The following is a 14,320-nucleotide window of genomic DNA, read 5'->3' as shown; positions in this document are numbered from 1 at the left end:
TAGCCACCCTAACCACTGTCATCACCGCCGCCAAGGTCAGCAGTGATCGTTCTCGACGTGGTCATTGTGATCACATCGTTCTCATCTGATCACGCTAGTTATGCCATCGCCTTCAGCACGCCTTCGCCGTCGCCTTGCCGTCATCAATCGTCATCTCCTCGTAGTTGTCATAGCACCGTTGTCGTCGATGTCAGTTAGGGTATTCATTGTCATCCTATCACAATAACGCCGTCACATCCGTCATGACGCTGTTATTGTCGTCATCACCCTTCATCGCCGTCATGTAATATTCTCGTTGAAGTCATCCCGGTCAGACTTATGTGGAAACCCCGGCGCAGGGGGCAGTAACTAGGGGCGGAAAAAAAATTAGGAGGTGAGACAACCAGCAAGCAGGCTATCTGAGTAGAATCAAAAACAGTAAGAAATTGCCATGCAGCCTAAGGCTACACGATCAGTCAAGGACCGAAATGTGTTTAGTTGTTTCATCTAAAAAACGCGTAGTCATATGAACATACGACTGTTGAGGAGACAGCATCCTTGTCAACTAAAATTATTGAGAGAAGAGAGGGAGCCTTTTATCAGGGGAAGTAGCAAGAGGGATGTGCTGCAGACATGGGTAAGTAGCCCCTATTACTACACGCATCTCCTCAACAATTTAGGGGCCAGTCTCGCCTCTCCATTGTGAACAGATAGACGCGCGTTACTTAACACTTATCCAACTCATGCATGTTGAGTCAATGCCCTGAATAATATAAATTTCCATGGCGACATTGCACAGGTCTGCAAATAGGTTCCCACAAACAATGTCGTTCACGTCAAAGCTTCGTGGTGGCAGAAGCGCACATATCTTTCTGCAGTCTAAATGTAAGTGGTTAAAATGTATCAGTCGGGAACGACTTGTTTGTAGTGTGTCTATGTAAAGTGTGTGGGTGCCTGCAGCGGACGCTAATACGCTGATGACGGTGCGTGGTTTTCAAGCACATTACAGAAAAACGCAGGCAGATGGACCGGTACCTTGTGCACGTTCCCTGGGATAAGAGGTAGTAATTGGAGGAGTTCTCCGAAAACATACAAGGAAAAGAATACACTTGTGGAATTTGGAAAAGGCCAATCAAAAGGAGGGCGAGAGGATAAATGTGAAATATGACGCAGTATATCTCAACAAAGCGAAATATATGGTAAATCACTAGGGTAAATTTTACGGCCCCACTGAGAGGTATCAAAAGGCGACGCCTATTTTTCATGTTTTATTATACACCGCAGAGGCATCAAAAATTAAACTCCTGAGTTTTCTAGCCTTCTCGATACAAGTGAACCTTCGGTTGTGCTTGGAACTGAGTCATTGTTCAGCAGTGACATTGGATACTCCGAAGTGTTCCCAGAAAACTGTTTGTTATCGAAAAGACCGCGGTAGCCACGGTGGAGGCGTCTTCATATTAGACAATAAAACATCTGCTCCCGTGAGGTTGATGTGAAAGGCTGCCGAAGTGAATCCGTCTGGGCACAGCTGAGGCTGAAAAATGGTGAGGCGATAACATTATGTTCGTTTTATCGCCTTCCTTGCAGCACTGCTTGAAGCACTCCAAGATCTTTCGAACGCTATGGAAACAGTTGAGGGTGATCGTTTCCGGGAGGTGACTTCAACTTGCCCGGACTCGATTGGTCACGCCAAAGCACTACATCTGCTGGAAGAGAGAAGTCATTTAGTGAAATGCCGAGCATATGCTCGTCCCTCGCGTCCCCTCAATGTGTAGCAGAGCCAACTCGCAGAAGCAACATACTGGATCTACTATTCACTCATACGCCTTCGGCTGCCACGTCTACTCTAATAATGCCAGGAATAAGAATTCGCAGTTCTGTCTCATGCGAAAGAAATATAAATTGCACAAAAGTACGAAACACTGGTCTCAGGCTAATGTATAATTATTTAAAAGTTTGCGCAATAACATCTCTCAATCACTCAATTCTTGTGACGTGTTTGAGACGCTGGCTGAACCAAATGCTCGGTATGAATTGTGAAGCCTACTTAAAGCGGAGCGATTTGAGCTGCGCGAATATGCGTGCCTTCGTGGACAATGAGTACAGTGCGCAGCAAAAGTAAGCCGTGGTGTACGAAAGAAGTGAGCAAAGTTAGAATGCGCACGCAACGAGCTTCGGCTGTATATAAAACGGACCCATCCCACATAAGGAACGTTGCGTTCGTACGAGAATCGGCGGAAATAAAGGCAGTGGTTACGCGGGCCAGAGATGCTTTTTCATGCTAAAGCGTCAAATGACTCGTTGAGCGAAAAAGCCTGCGTCCGGCGTCTGTAGCACCGAAAGGGCACCTAAATTCGCATTGGCTGCGACGCCACGTCGCGAGCGCGAGTACCTGCTGCCGCTGTGGCGCGCCAGGTGTTCCATGGCTCCAAATCACCCTCACTCTCGTAGGCCTGTCTTATCCACGCGTTCCTCGTCCGCGCAAACTCTGGCCTGCGTTCTAACAGCGCCCCGGTAGAGCCAAATCAAAACACGCCGTGCGTCTCGACGCACTCGCGCCGAGGTTAGCGTGACTTCAGGTTTAGGTCCTGTGTTCGGACAACACCATACCTAGAAAGCACAGCGCCTGTTCACTGCGATACATGATGTCATACTACGTGGCACGAAATTTCCATTGGCAAGGCTGACATGACGAAGGCGGTGACGTCAAAACCACCACGGCTTACTCGGGAGCATCCCTATTAGGTTCCATGGTAGTCGGGCCAGGTACCATGGATCGGAGTCAACGAGCCTTGTGCTATCTAGGTGGAGTTGGTTTGGCCTGTTGTTCTTATTATTTACGAATGATATCAGTAACGATCTCTCATCTTCTGATCGGTTATTTGCAGACGACTGCATTTTATAGAGTAATGTGAAATCCAAGTGACCGCGTATTTTTGCAAGATGACCCAGACGAAGTACTTCATTAGTGCGACACTTGGAAGATGCTCATTCATAAATTTTGAGAAGACAAAGGGTGTAATTTACACTAAAAAATACTCATCAGTTTAATTGTAATATAAATGACGACTAAATTACTCCGCTAAACGAATTTAAATACCTACGCGTATTTTTATCAATAGATTGATCATGGAACTACACTATACGTTAAGTCACAGCCAAAGCCTGTAAAGTTTCAAGTTTTTCTGCGGAGAAACGCAAGACAATCCACAATGGAAACTAAGCAGCTACTGTAACACATTAATGTCCTGTCCACCCTTAAGTACGCTTGTACAGAAAGGTTGAGAATCTAGCCTAAAGGTTTGTCCGTAACAATTAGAGGCGGACTTGTAGCAGGACCCTTGGATGAGATACGCTCGAAAAGCGGGGGAATATTTTGAGGCTAAAATGTTTCACAATATATAGTTTTTTTTTCCAGTACCAGCATAGAGGTATTTCTGCTTCATTACGTCTCTCCACGAATCGATTACACAAACAAGGTTAGAGAAGGCAAGTGCTGAGCAGAGACGTTTAGAAATTCTTTTTTTTTACAGCGAAGCTGCTTATGGGGGGGGGGAGGCTAGGTTCTGGCGGATATAGTCTCCGTTGACATAGCGCAGCAACTTTTCATAGGTGGGCCAATCCTGAAGATCGTGCAATGCAGGGCCTATCCGCGGCGGAGGTGAAGCAGGCGTTAAGCACTCCCGTACATTGACCGGTCCCGATGATAGTGCAATACCTGGCCTACTCGCGGCGTAGTTGAAGCAGGCGTTAAGCATTCGCCATACGTGGGCCGATCCCGAAGATAGTGCAATGCCGGACCGACCCGCGGCGGAGGTGCAGTTCACCATTGAGGGGCCCTCATTCACAGCTTGGCTGGTCATCCTTCACATAGTGCAGGCGCGCTGACTTTTTTTCACGCACAATTTCAGATGGAAATCGTTTAACAGACCACGTTGCCACCATTAATTTCAACACTGGCTTCTACTAGCTCTAGCTTTTTTTTTTCCATTTTCATAATCAAGTATTTTATGATGGTTATTTCATACTATGTTAGGTTGTTTTTCATGCTCGTCAGATAGCTATACATATTTAATTATTTAAAATTGTGCAGCGTGTAACCCCTCCCCTCTAAATGGCATGCTGGCGCTGAGATAATGCGTTTAAATAAAACTGAAAATTAATACAGGATTGGTCCAGGGAAAGCGTGTGCCAGTGATATTAAAGAAGAGTCCAAGGCATAGCACAGGTTACATATTTTTGGAACCAGGGAAATAATTCATGGAGATTTAACCAGAGTCGTCATAATAATAATCATCATCAGCCGCAGCAGCAGCACATGTTTACGTGCACAGCACTTTCAAGGAACTCTCCCTCTGATCTCCAATAAGCCCTGTTTTGCGCTAGCTGATTTGAACTTGCAGCTGCGAATTTCCTAATTTAATCACCCCACCTAATTTTCTGCGGGCCTCTGCTCTGCGTGCCTTTCCTTTGCACCCAATTGCAACCCTAATGGTCTACTGATTATCTGCGCTACGAATTCCATGACCTGCACAGCTTTTTTTTTTTCTTTTAATGTCAACTACAATATCAGCTATACCATTTGGCTCTATTCTTTTTTCTTAACGTTACGCCTAGGATGTTTCGTTCCATCACCACTTTTAGCGGTCCTTAACTTGTTCTCAAGCTTCTTTGTTCATTTCTAAGTTTCTGCCTCATATTTTAGCACTGGTAGAATGAAATGATTTTACACTTTTCTGTTCAACGACGGGGGTAAGCACCCAGTCGGCACTTGGTGATGCCCGCAACATGCACGCATTGCCAAATCATACAAGATAGAATATCATACAAGAGCATCATACAAAAATACTGGAGGGAACTGTAGCACCAGTGTGTAAGTGAGCTGCAAACGTGGCAGTTTGGCCGGCATGGGAATTATGGTTAACATAGTTAACTTGCGATTTTGCCTAAGCTTTATTCATATGGCTTCAAACGGGCTTGCGATTTCGCATATCATTCTGTGCCGGCGAAATATTGCGTTATAACTGCGGCAAGTCAGAAGTAATTCCGCATGTCTTTATTGCCTTCTTTGCTTCGAAATATAAGATTTATTCCTTATTTAGGCCGATAAAGACATATCAATCGCGGTAAATAAAACCATAGGAACGTGTCACTCTACAAGTACAAAGATCACACAAAGTCCATTGTCATGTCAGCTAAACGATCACAGCGGCAAAACTCCGCGTATTTAAAATCCATAGCCAGGACATGTGTACTACACTGGGGCGAATAGCGAAACACACTAGAAATCCCGTACAAGATTTCCTCGACATATGTATATGACGTGAGCAGTAGGTGGCGGATGTAGAACAACATGGTCGCCCAAACACAGCCTTCAATCTCTGTCTTCCAGTTTTCTGCACAGACCATCCGTCCACCATTACATGCATAGCGTTCGGGAAGCTTCATCTGTGGCAGCAAAAAAGTTTAGGTACTGTATGAATTTTTGAAGAAATTTGTTGCTACTAGCTATTCACTTTTATTGGATATATTTCATTCCAATATCGCTTCTCTCTTTCCTAGTTGCGAGATTCACGCCCTTGTTGAAACGACGGAGGACTTCAAGATCGACGATATGGACTTTCCAGTTGACTTCATTGAAAAGTGTACTAGAAATCGTCACGCCCCGCTCTGCAATCCAAATCAGGGTACACAAGAGGCGTATTATAAACAGGCTTTAATAGGAAGTGACACTCGCGCAAATTCTACGCTTTCAGCTCATGAATACCCCATCCGCCCCCCCTCCCCCCATACACACATTCATCTTTATTGGCACCTTAATAGTAGCGTGTATGTTACGGCATTCAGCAGAGTATAAAAATGACCGTGGTGGACACCACGCAAGCCACCTCAATACCATCTTAACGCGCTTACAAAAACAGCCTCATTCTAATGAAATTACCAGAATTGTACCTCGAGTCAAATATATATATTTCCTGTACTACTTCTCACCCATATACGCTCTGTGTTCATAGATAAATTCAAGCAAACTCTGGTTAGACAAATCTGCACTACGGGTGTATTCAGTCACCCTGCGCTTCAGTCGTTTCATCTCAGCCATCATATTTTCCAATTCAACGTTCTTTCGCCTCACAGTGTCAACCATGGCCGTGTTTATGTCATCCGCTAGCGCATGCGGATACTCCAAAGGCACATCCGGAACATGTTCTGTGTGACGTCTCAAAATCACTGAAATTTGAGAGCTGAAAGCCGATAAGCTGCCTCTGCTGCTCCGTCTTATTCTGTCTGTCAAGTCTTTCATTGCAATGTTTCCTTGAGAAACGGGTCCTATCGTGTTCTGAACTACATCGACCACAAGTTCACTTCGATAGCGCAGACGTCTCTCAGCCAGTTGTTCTGTGGCATGCCCAAAGGAATTCTCCCTTGAAGCAGCCCGCTCGGAACCTAACGCCACCGCGGTGCCTTCTTCGCACGCACCTCCCGAAGGCACATCGACACTCATTGAATTCCCTTGCGGGACACTCGGCTTGCAAGGGGCTCCTGTATTAGAAGAGCCGGAGTTTCCGTCGATAGCGCATTTGTAGCGACGCCGCGCAGGAGGTGGCAGGATTTCACGTCCTGCTTGCTCCGCATGCAGCGTGCCGGTCGGGCCTCGGCGTGGCCCCATAGCAAGTGGTTCTTTGCTGGTGCTAGAAATCTGGTCAGATGGAGTGGTAGATGTGGCAGCACTACGTTTGCACCTTAGAATCGAGGCGCGTTCTTCAAATCTAGCGGCGGCGGTGTTGTCCTCTCTCGATTCGCAAGCTTCAGGAGCACGCCGCTGACGACGGGGGCCAGGCGCGTAATCCTCCTTCCGAGGGTCTTCAAAGTGTGTTGCCACGAGCATTCCAGTGCCGGTAACTTCAGAGTGATAGGCCGGTTGCAATGGAATCGTTACCGTTTTTCCCGAGAAGGTCTCCTCTTGAACTATGTCCGGTGACTTGGGCACAGTGTAGTCATACTCCCAGAGGCTCGGGGTTGGCGTCGGGGGTTCTGGCGCACTTCGACGTTGACGTTGTGCCTTGTTTACTGAGGTGCTCGGGCTCGCGTGACTGGCGAAGACGTCATCTGGGAAGCTGCAGTGTCGTGTACGTTCCATGCACTCCAACGGCGAAGGCTTCACGCTTCGCGAAGGACGCCTTCTTTCATACTGCAATAGGCTTGGTGTTGACGCCAATGACCCCAGTGCACTTCGACGTCGAACTTTTCCGGCGCTGAATGAGGTGCTCGGGTTCGAGTTACCAGCGGTGGCGTCATTTGGGCAGAGAAAGTGCCGCGTGTTTTCCATGTGCCTCAACCCCCGTTGCGTCAGGTTTCGCTGAGCTGGTTTTTGCTTTTGGTGAGTCGTATCCTCAACTACAACGCCATGCATACTCTGGATGTCGATAAACTTGCTATGTCCGTCTTGTTCACCCATCGCATCGCTCCCGCAACTGCCCGAACTGTTCCGTTGGCGTTTGACTGGTGGTGTGCCTTGACGTCCACGCCCCGAGTTTTGATATTGTGCTGCTTCTAGCTTGTGTAACCTGTCCTCTTCACTGACGGAGTGATGGTGATACCCTTCAGTAACTCTGGCTTTTCGCCGGCGTTGCGCTTTAGTCCTCACGAGTGGTTGTGTCACAATGCTGTCAGGCGGGTAATCAGTACTTTCGGCCTCAGCTGTATAAGTTTCCGGCTGGGGTTTTGCTTCGTCTTGAGTAGAATTACGATGGCCGGTCTCGGGGTTGGAGTCATTACGAGCGTATTCCAATATTTGAGGCTCTTCTCTTGGCCTTGAGGAGAGGATTCTCTCCGACATCCTTTCCGAAGGTTTTTGCGACGGTGACATTTCCGGTACAGCTTCTCAGGCAATCAGCAAGGTTCGTTTATTTCGCCGTAGACGTGACCACAGCTTCCGATCTGTAATATCCAAGATGCAAAGGCAAAGGCAAGCTCACTCAAAATGCTTCCCGAGCTATTACATTCCGATTAGGAAATTTTTCTGTTGAAGAAACATCAACAGCAGAAGCACTAGAATCTCTTAAGTCGATTGGAAAAATAAAGCGTCTATAGCGAACTGGTATTTAATGAGGACAGTCATTTGGGCAAGTTGTTCTGAATTCACGGCTTGAATACAGCGCTAAGCATCGAAGTGAGGAAAAATAGGCGTGTGGTTGACCAGTGGAATTCGGTGCACAGTAACCGTCCATGCTTTCCTATAACCGTATTCATATCCTCCTGTACTTGGGTGGTTTGTGTTGCATCGGCGACATGCATTGCTACTCGTTCCTCTGTTAGTCTTCATTTAGTACTGTTCATACTCTGTGATAACCAAAATGGCTTGCAGTTCCTGAAGCATTGTCATAACTTATTAAAAAGCTAACGCGTGCTTGAGAGCAAGGGAACAAATGCGAACGCCGTGATGGAATAATGCACAGTGTACGTTCCCCGACAGTGAATACAACGAGCGAAAATGAACCCGAGGGCTACAAAGTGATGAGAAACCACTCGCTTGACTCATTTTTGCGTTCCTGCCCTGCCAATAGAAGAGAACAAGAGGAACCCTTTGGTCCTAAAATGAATATACACATTTATATTCAGCGAAAATTGTGATGTCTAAGCTGGCTATACTAAAACCAGCTTCCGACTATTGTCAGACAGATTAGAAACAATTGTACCAGTCGGAGCTGCCATGTTTTTGAGGCGCCACACGCAGCACCGCAGATCGCATACCATCTGGCTCCGGTTTTCATCTTGGGCAGTGCTATTGTACGAACATAGTGTAGTCTTACACTTCCTTAGCGCCAGCCTCGTGCACATTTGGCTTACTGTTTAGCATTACCGCATTTTGCGCGCGCACGTCTAAGTGCCCGTGTGCATATACCAGACATGCATGCGCTCAAAGGTCGTGCAATGCAAGTAGTTTTAATCACACTTTATCTATAGAGTCATCGAGCCGCAGTCTGCAGTAAAGGTCCTGTATCTTACAAAAGTAGCTGTAACTGCTGGCAGTGCCTTTTCGTTTGTGCCAAAAGAAGAATGTTTAAATAGCATGTGCCTGACGCACCGCATCATGTTAAGCACACGTGTGACATTCGACAGATAATACGCCTGTTCGGCGTCTTCTTCAAAGCCGTTCGCCCCTAGCGTTTCCCTTTCCCTGTGTGCAAACAAGCGCAAGAGAACCGAAGTGTCCAGCAATTAAGAAAGGGTGAGTCGCCGCGGGCCAATCTATGCATCTCTGCAGTTGTGGAGGCTATGTAGACGCTAGCGGATTGGCTGTGAACGAAAAACTATAGCGTGGCATGCTAGCTGGCACATGGCCGGCTAGCTGCTGCTGGCCAACACTGGAGGGCGCGCTGAAGTTTTCGTCCAATCGCGTAACTATATATAGGCGGCAAAATCGAAGCTTTTCGCTACTTTTCGAAGGTCCGGGGCTTTATTTAGGCTGTTCACTGCGCCAACACCGCCAAAAAGTAGCAGCTGAATTAGCTGCATAGCCAGAAGTGTGCGTGCGGCATGGCCACATGCCGCGTTATCGCTGCTTCAGCGTGTACATTGGGCTCTAGTCTGCACATTCCGCCATTTTCTACGAGGCTTCACGTAGGCGCGACGCGTACAAAATTTCGCTGATGGCCCCGTTTTGCTATCGTTACGTGACGCAGACTTGATGTTTTTCCTAATAAACTAAAATCAAGGCGTTCTTGATAAACGTTCTTGATCAAGAAAAACAGTTTCCCTCCTCAGTAAAAATATAGCAGCAATCTCAAAGCGTACGATTGTTCCATTAAAACGCTTCTCTCATTCGTCGTCTGCTTCATTAGCTAGGATGCGTGTCCCTGGGAATCAGAATGAATGATCCTATATTTCACCCGCCGTGGTTGCTCAGTGGCTATGGTGTTGGGCTGCTGAGCACGAGGTCGCGGGATCGAATCCCGGCCACGGCGGCTGCATTTCGATGGGGGCGAAATGCGAAAACACCCGTGTGCTTAGATTTAGGTGCACGTTAAAGAACCCCAGGTGGTCAAAAATTTCCGGAGTCCTCCACTACGGCGTGCCTCATAATCAGAAAGTGGTTTTGGCACGTAAAACCCCAAATATTATTATATCCTATATTGGCGCCAACGTCCTTCTACCTCGAGACAACATACGTTACCTACGATCTGTGATGAACGCACGTTCTAGGCCGCGTTATCACTGCCTCGTGAAACGCAAGTGACTTAGCCCGACTCGACTGGTGGAGAAACGGCCGAATATCACCGATAGCGATGCGCGTGCCAGAGGTATCCGGCTGTCCCTCGCAAGCGCCGGCACTGCCATCTGCACTCACTTCACTGCATACCCGCACCGCGTGAAGAATCTTCAAGGCACGGCCTAGTTTACATTGCAGTTTAGAGATTAAAAAGCTGCCGTTATCATAATCTCTCATGTGAAAAGTCATTAATCTTGAGTACTATGGGAACAAAGCAGTGAAAAGCGCAAAGAGACACAGGAGTGTTGTAGAGTACAACGAATATTATCAAAAATAAACACCTCGTTCAAAAAATGATGGCCCAAAACACATATACCAGCACAACCTGAGAGCGGTACAAATACTATGAGCACGCATTATGAACAAAAGATTTCCATTGCCCGAAAAAACGGGGGAAATGCGGTGATACGAATGCTTCTCGAACGCCATTGGATATATGGAACCTCATTAGCTTAATTCGCGTGGCTCGTTTCACTACAAAATACAGCGAAGAATATCCGCAATAGCGACCCAAGGCAACGTCAAGTTGACGTCTACGAACTAGCTCTTTCTGTGGCGCTCCGTATGGGATATTACTTCGGCCAATTAGAAAGTTCACATGGCGGGCGTCATGGACCACTACCACACATTCAAGAAATTGCAGGCGCATTGCACAGGCTTCTGCACTGTACCGCTCAAGTTCTTTTTAAGGCGCTGAACTCGCAGTATGGCTGACAAAGACAAGAAAAAAAGTCCTAGTAGATAAAATCCGCAACTCCCCGGCACGCTTCGTCGTCCTGATGAAAGCGCAAAATTGCATTTTGCAAAGCTTGCGTGTCCGGGCAAAAATTTCAAGGCACGTCAGCTCTCGAGAGCCAATCAGAGAGTCAACACGGCAGATAATGGCGGCCGTGCAGCGGCCAAGCGTGTGAAGAATAGAGCCCATAATCTCTCGAACAATGGTTACCAGGATTTCGCTTTCGCTTTTAGTGTGGCGTGTATAGGCCGGCACCACAATACGGCCGCGAGTCGCCATGACGCATTCATGCTCCTGGCGCTTGTGGCCAGCGGATATCGAATCCAGCAGTTACCGCAGAATTTTCCACGAGAAATAGCGGAAGCGATGAAGTAACCAACTGAAGTAGTTAATACGAAAAATGTGAGCAATGCCAACACGAGACCCTCGCAGAAACAACCGTCGGGACTCTGGAGCGTTTTAGACGGCGAAGTTCGCCACGTTATAAATACGCAGTACCCCCTTTTTTGTGCAAGATTGACGCACCGTCTGTTGTTGTTGCCCACGTTCAAGCTAAACAAAAGACTTACCGGAAAGGGCTCCTGCTCGTAGCAACACATTGAACCGAATGGCTTCTTCGCATAAGAATATTGTTAGCCGAAGCAAGAAAGCTAATTCGCAGCTCATAATTCGGCGCAAGCTACAAACCGTCCACGTGATGATGCAGCGATGCTACCCCGCTGCATCACAAGCCACCACGACGGATCATCGTGGGCAGCAAGTTGATACGGTTAACGCGTATTTCGAGAATATGCGCTTAGGTGCCCTTTTGTGCTATGTCACGCCACAAGCTTGATTATGGACCACCTGATATCGCCTCACAAAAATAACGCGTAAACGTATTTTTTTTCTTTTTATAACGCCATGCCTGCTTGCGAAACAGCGTGGTAACGCTGCTGACCAATAGAGCCTTTTCCGGCACGTGAACAGTGCTCACGAAGCTTGCATTTAGCGCGATCTCCAACTCCATTTCACGTTGTTACGTTTCGCCTACGACGCGCGGTAAAGCCGGCGCGGATGCAACGGACGCCGGGGCTTCGTTCAAAGCGGCAGACATTTTGGCCCGTTCGGCGCCGCCGCTACGCCTCCCCGCCAAGCGCGTCCAGGCCTGTTCTAATGCCACGTGTCTTCGTGTGCGTGTGTGTGTGTATGTGCATGTTGGTGCCCACGCTTGTCGAAGCGCGGCAGCCGGGGAGAGGAGCTCCCAACAACTGTGAAGCGAGGGGGTCTGACCGGCGCCGACACGACGTATGAGCCACCTTCTCTTCCCATTGTGCCCCAGCGGTGCCGGCACGACGGCTGCGCCACCTTATCATCCCATTGTGCCCGAGCGGCACAGTCACGTGCTCGTCTATAGAGGGGTTCCTTCTTGCCCTCAACTGCGAGAGTATAAAAGCAGCTGCCCCCGGACGCCAAAGAGGCTCCGATTTCTTCTGTTGAGTAACGTGCACTCCCGTCTCTCTACTTCGGTCGACCTGACCGCCAACTCTTTGCGATGTTAGAATAAACAAGTTGTTTTGTTGTTACCAGTCGACTCATGCTTTGCCGGGACCTTCGGATGCTTCCAGTTGTACCCCAGGCCGCCAGGCCAACGCTACCCTTGGGGCTTGCGACCCAGGTGCAACAACGGGCGTCAGCGCCGAGTTCCCAACAACTCGTGCCAGCGGCGCGATTACAACAACTGTCTGCCAGCGGTGAGATCGCGACAACGGAGGCCAGCAGCGAAGAGATGCAGTTGACTGTATGCTGAGCAGCTCAACGACGATCCGGAAGCAGTGCAACGAGCCCTGTGTGATGACTGGTTGCCTGCAGCGGAACGACTGCGCTGAATTCTTGGCTGCGAGGTTTGGTGAGTGCGGGACTTTCTTCTTCTGAGCTTTGCCAGGCTTTTGTTAGTGTCAGAAACAGAGCTGGTAATTGTGGTTGTCGTTGCTGCCGGGTTAGTTTGCGGCAAGACAATAATAGGCAGTAGAGAAAGCAGCATTCAGAGCAGCCATGGATTTGAAGTCGTTGCGCAAACCGAAATTGCTGGAGCTTGCAAGAGAGTTGGGTCTGGATGTCTCAGACAAACTCAGAAAACCAGAACTGCTAAAGACTATTCTTGAGTTAGAGGCTGAGGATGACGAGCTGTCGGAATGCCTTGAGACTATTGAGGAGAGGTCAAAAAGACAGGAGCGCGAAATTAAAGAACAGAAAGAGAAAGATGAGCGTGTACGAAAAGAACAGAAAGAAAAAGAAGAGCGTGAACGTAAAGAACAGAAAGAGCGAGAGCAACAAGAGCGCGACCGTCAACACGCTTTGGAAATGAAGCGTCTCGAGATAGAGATCGAACGCGCTCGTAATGGAAGTCAGGCACACGGTGCAGGAGAACGCGTATTGTTCAAAATGACTGACCTGATGCGGCCGTTTAAGCTTGGAGAGGACATTGGTTTGTTCCTGGTTAACTTTGAGCGAACGTGCGAGAAGCAGGGGTTCTCTCGGGAAACGTGGCCACAGCGCTTGCTCACTTTGTTACCCGGCGAGGCGGCCGACGTAGTCGCTCGCTTGAATAGAGAGGAGGCAGAGGATTTCGACACAGTGAAATCGAGTCTGCTAAAGAAGTACAGGCTGTCAGCGGAGGCGTTCCGTCGGAAGTTTCGGGAAAATGAGAAAGGCAGAAGTGAGTCATACACAGAGTTTACATACAGGCTTATGTCAAACATGCAGGAGTGGCTCAAAGAAGAGAAAGCGTTTGGTGACCACGAGAAAGTTCTGCAGCGTTTCGGGCTAGAACAGTTTTATAGTCGGTTACCTGAGAACGTGCGGTACTGGGTCTTGGATAGGCCAGACGTTTGTACGGTGGCTAAAGCCGCTGAGCTAGCCGAGGAGTTTGTGACGCGTCGGGCTCGCGGAGCTAAGGACGGTCAAAAGGGTGAATTTGGCTCGAAGTTTGAGAGGCCGAAGTTCACACCCATGGGAGCAAAGGGGAACACACGTAGTGCGGATGCGAGTGAAAGCAGTGCGACCGAACCTAAGGAGACGGCGGCAGCCGAAGCCGAACGCAGAAAGCGGTTCGAGACGAGGCAGGCGCGCGTTTGTTATACGTGCCAGAAGCCGGGTCACTTTTCGGCGCAGTGTCCGGAAACAAAACCAAAAGTTGTGTTTTTGTCAATATGCAGCACTGACGAGAACATGAAGCTTCTCGAGCCTTACATGCGAGACCTCCTCGTGAACGGGAAAGAGTGCCGAGTGCTTCGCGATTCCGCAGCTACGATGGATGTAGTTCACCCCTCCTACGTAGAACCCGATATGTTCAC

The sequence above is a fragment of the Dermacentor variabilis genome, chromosome 11 (genome assembly GCF_050947875.1).
Source record: "Dermacentor variabilis isolate Ectoservices chromosome 11, ASM5094787v1, whole genome shotgun sequence".
NCBI lineage: Eukaryota > Metazoa > Arthropoda > Arachnida > Ixodida > Ixodidae > Dermacentor > Dermacentor variabilis.
This window is presented reverse-complemented; position numbering follows the sequence as displayed.